This window comes from Engraulis encrasicolus, chromosome 17 (assembly GCF_034702125.1).
Source record: "Engraulis encrasicolus isolate BLACKSEA-1 chromosome 17, IST_EnEncr_1.0, whole genome shotgun sequence".
In the NCBI taxonomy this organism is placed as follows: Eukaryota; Metazoa; Chordata; class Actinopteri; order Clupeiformes; family Engraulidae; genus Engraulis; species Engraulis encrasicolus.
The window spans coordinates 50,472,614-50,477,613 of NC_085873.1; the positions used below are offsets into that span (position 1 = coordinate 50,472,614).

The following is a 5,000-nucleotide window of genomic DNA, read 5'->3' on the forward strand; positions in this document are numbered from 1 at the left end:
AAAAGGTAATTAAAGGACCGTCTCATAAAATCCTTAAGATTATCAATCACAATATTCAACAATAAATTGCTAAACACAGAATTAATAACAAGTTTGTACTGGGATACTCAACAGGGCACAGTGAACAGTAAGGCCTATTCTCTGTGATCAGCTGGGTATGCAAGCACAAAGGTAGATCTGAAGGCAAAGTTCTGATAATAGGTTGGTTGGTTGTACAAAGCAACAAGGACAACAAAATGCAATCAAATGATTTACTTTTATTAACTACTGGGATAACTAATAAAACATTACATTCAAAGTCGGATCAATGGGGTTAACACAATAAGGCACAAGTATAAAACAAGAAAGAAATAAAAGGGGAATTGTGCGTGTATGGAAGTGTGAGTGTGTGTGAGTGTGTGTGTGTGTGTAGGTGCGTGAGCGTGAACAATAGGGAGGGAAAGTAATCTCATCGCCCCCTGCTGGCAACGTTCCAACCCCCTGCAACAAATGAATGTTTTTTTTCTTTGAAAAATTACATCTCGGCCCTGACGACGAAGTAGAAGTAGTGGTAGTCATATTATGGGCATGTTGGCCCGTTTTATCGAACCAGGTGGTCAAATGTTCGGTTTTTCACTGATCTGAGCTGATTTTAATATTCTTTAAAAAGCTAATACAGAACTACACTGACTGGCATGTGTGGCTTGTTTACTCCATGTAATTAGCATAGCCAAATTAGCATAGCCAAACATGAGCCAGAGAGGTGGTTACTCGTCACCACAGAAGCCATCATATCTACTAGAGAATTTAAAACCATACCAAAATGATCGCGTGTATATATGTGTAATAAGAAGACAATGTGGAACTCATAGGATTACAAGAATGTGAAGATATGCGAAGAACTTGCGTTCGTTCGCGTTCATTTGTTTCTCTGTGTTGTCAACGAGGCGCGAAGCACAGCATGCTGGGAGCTGTAGTCCGTTTCCGACCAGGGGGTCGTTTCTCGACAGTGCCTTTGCTAACGACTTTAGCCATTTTGTTCGTTCTTAAGACCAACGTTGTAACCAAGGTCTTGAGTTGGTCTTAAGTTGTTCTTAAGTTGTTCTTAAGTTGGTCTTTAGTTGGTCTTGCGTCTAAAGACCAACTGAAGACCAACTTAAGACCAACTTAAGACCAACTCAAGACCAACTTACGACCAACTCAAGACCGACTTAAGACGGTTAGCAAAGGCAAGAATCGAGAAACGGAGCCCAGATTGGCACAATTTCTATTTTTCTTAAAAGGGCAAAAAATGACTTGAGATTTTCACAGGTAGTAGTTCATGCTATTGTGTACGCTGAAAAATGGTGTTATAGTTCCAAGTCATATCTTTGTGGGATTTTTTTAAAAACTTGTCTATGGGAGTTTCAATAGGATCACCCTGGTGTTTGGAACGTAACCGCTAGGATCGCTGTTTTCCACTTTCCCTCCCTATGGAGGAGCGTTAGCTCCAGTTGTTATGGTAGCAAGATGGCGTCCACCACGTGGACTAGCTTACTATAGCAATGTAAACAACACGGTGATATTAGCGTTAGCCTCAGAACCAAGAACAATGGGGTAGCTAGCAGCTACTTAGCAAATAACCGGCGGGGGTTTTCAAGCATTAAAAGTCCCGTGAAGGGCACAAACATGTATCAAAGGTTCTGGAATTAACACTAACAGTTCCGGGTATGATGTGAATGGAATGTGAGCACAAAAGAAATAAAAGAGAGAGAATAGAGCACGAATGAAACGGCGAGCTTGAATGTTTGTCACTACAAAGATGGCCGTACACTCGTGTACTCAAAGCAATTAGATTCAGCGTGGATACAGCTGAGCAGCAGTGTTAGCTAGCAGAAATGTCCGGACAAAGGAGGCTATTCAATGAACAGTCTATTATCAGTTATGCGCAAAGTTGTACCGGAAAGGTACCAAAAGGTCCGGAGAAATCTACAAGTCTAACACTCAGAGAGAGATAGGGAGAGAGAGATACAAGAGGGAGAGAGAGAGAGAGAGATGTAGGTGTAACGTGTGTGTGTGTGTGTGTGTGTGTGTCGTGCGTCTTGGCTAGCAGGCCGCTGTTACACAGGGGCTACTAGCGATTGTCCTTAGCTAACCCGTTATCAAAGAGAATCTTTCGAATACGGGCGATACTGTATGAACGCTTGCGAATGCGGTTCATACAAATAATCGCGGCGTACAGAAGGGATTCACGTTGTTAAGGAGTATGCGAGGTAGAAGTTAGAAGCATGCAAACTAACTAAGCAAGAGAGAGAGAGAAGAGTTCAAAACAATGTCTAAAGAAATTAAAGAACAACACATGTGCACATGAAATAAAGCTTCGAGCTAGATTCAAAGAAACACATCTACTAAACTCTACTCAGAATTAACTAGTCATTTGCCCATGAAAAGTGTCCTACTGATTTTGTAGAGGGGTCCCACGGGAAACGGGTTGTGCCGGCCAGCGACACTGCTTTCGGTTCCAGGGGAAAAAGTTCAACACAGACTCCTGTCTGGGTTGGATCAGGGAGGATTCTGGAAGTCGTCTGCTTCTTTTGTCCTCGAGAGCCGGCGGGCTCGGTCCGACGGAAAAATGTTCAAGATAGAAGCGCTCAGATCTCGAACATGGAAAAACACTGTTCCTACAGTGTTGCTTGCAAGGCGGGATGGTTACAGCTGTGAGCGGACTAAGGGGGTCTTTCACGAGTTTAAGTTGGCCAAACTAAAACTGGAGCGAAAGTCTTTGTCCTAGGAGAAGGGAAAGGGGTTGCGCAGTTGAAATCTTCTTTGTCTTATCCGGGATAGGTACAGTCTTACAGAGGTATGACCTCTTCAAAAGAAAGGTTCAGAGAGGGATTAAGGTCCCTGTGCAGCACTCTTTATAGGAAAAACAACAGGGGGTAACAGGAAACAACATACTTCAGTAGTACATTGCAAACAGTCTCTTTGGGTTCAGCGCCCTCTAGAGGCGCGGGGAGAAATGGCGAAAACACAGGGGAATATCACCTACACTAGATTTAAAGCTATCAACGGTGGGTGCATTGTTTACGTCATCTGGAAGCTGGTTCCAAAGCTTTGAAGCATAGAAGCTAAAGGCTGCCTCTCCACACACACACAGAGACACACTTGTACACACACACACACACACACACACACACACACACACACACACACACACACACACACACACACAGACGCATGCACGCACACACACACATACACACACACACACATACACTCTAAATCAAGTATCGCTTAACCCTCTCGGCGCCAAAGGTTTTTGCCCAAAACGGATGATTTTGACATGTCATATTCAAAAGGCTGTGGCTTGACATAGGTAATAGATAGAGCCTGACAATTAATGAGACAAATATTGAGGATGACCCAAAGTTTATTTTAGGAGTAAATTATCCCATCTAATTTGCATATCATGACGTAATATGGTGTCGGCCATTTTTAATTTATAATGAGTTATTGCATATTTATGCATATTTTTAAAATATTTTTCATCATTTATTTAATTTAATTTATAAAATTTCCCCAGACACCTTCACTATTATGTTCTGTGTATACATTTAGGTCTAGATAGCAAAAATTGTACACTAAATGTGTAATTTGTAACTAATATTGTGCAACAATGTAGCACAGTGACAAACACAAGTGAATGGAAGGTTGCCGTTTTGCCTGTAGGGGCTGGTCTATGAAGGTGACAAGTTTTTTTTAGTGCATGGAAACCCTTCACAGCAATGCCCAGCATACAGATTCAATCCACACTAGGGGTATTATGTGTATTTTGTCCATCTGTGGGTCTTTGAACCAAGTACAGCAGGCCTACAGTAGCCTACAGTAGGCCTGTCAGCGTACACCCTGAAGGACTCCGGGTATGGACTACATTTCTAAAAACTTGTGCAAATACCTATTCAAACCAAGTGTTACATTTACTGATATACAAATAAGTGATATAAAGGAACCTGTGTGTGGGGTGGGGGGGTGCCATAGGCTATCGCCAATGTCTTTCTGATGCACCAAACCCCAGCTGGTATCACAATTTTCTGTTGCTAATAGACTCAGTCAGGTCGCAATTTGACATAGTTATTACTATTATTATATTATTAGAATAGCATTGCTATTTATTTAGACCTGCAGACGGCACAAACAGTGTCAAGTAGCGTGAACTGCGATTCCTGCACCGAGTAGAATGGGCACGAGACCTGTGTGTCTGTATGCACACTTCTTTTGTCTTCATTTACTTTTCTACTTAGTATACAAGCTCTTCTACAAACATCCCGACCCCTGTCACCCTCCAGGTGTTGACTATTGAGTCTGTAACAGGCAAATTACGACGCGCTTCCTCATCCCCCGTTGCAATGAACGTCGCCAGCATAGCGACAGTATACAAAGCAGCACGCAATGTTTACCTCGCGTCTTGATCGGAAAAACCTTCCCTTCCTCATTATAGAAGTCTCCTGCAGAAACAAACACTTCTATTGTGTCCTTACAAGTGAATGAATGAAGGGTTTTCCTGTTACAGTCCCCATGATCGACAAATAGGCTATCGATAGTCTCCCTCAGGCACCATAACATGGGAAGTTCTACTGCGGCAGAAAATACACTCCTGTTTGCATATTACCTCATTTAGGGGCGAAATATATGATGAATACATATGTACAACGATGACAAGTTACCATTTGAATGCATTTGGTCGTTTATTCAGTAGAATTATCCACGTAATGTCACTGCAGAGTTGCTTCCGTCTTTCGAGTTGTTTCACAGGGGAGGAGTTACTTCCGCAATGTCCGCGGTTTGTAGTTTTGTAGTTTTCTTAAACAAAATACCATATAAGGCGTCCCAATGTGTTTAGAACTGAAGTAAAACATGTCTGCCACCTATAGAGGTGGAAGTTGAACTACATTTGATATCCTATTTGAAAAAAAACGACCGTTTTATACAATACGGCATCTCGTCGACAAAAGTCGCCTGTGGCGCCCAGAGGGTTAATGTTG

The 5,000-nt window shown here is 42.2% G+C and overlaps 1 protein-coding gene across 1 annotated transcript in view; it reads left to right on the top strand.

Annotated features, from left to right (window-relative positions):
* nlrc3 (NLR family, CARD domain containing 3) overlaps positions 1 to 5,000 on the top strand; it is a 36,548-nt gene that overhangs the window by 8,841 nt on the left and 22,707 nt on the right. The window lies entirely within an intron of this gene.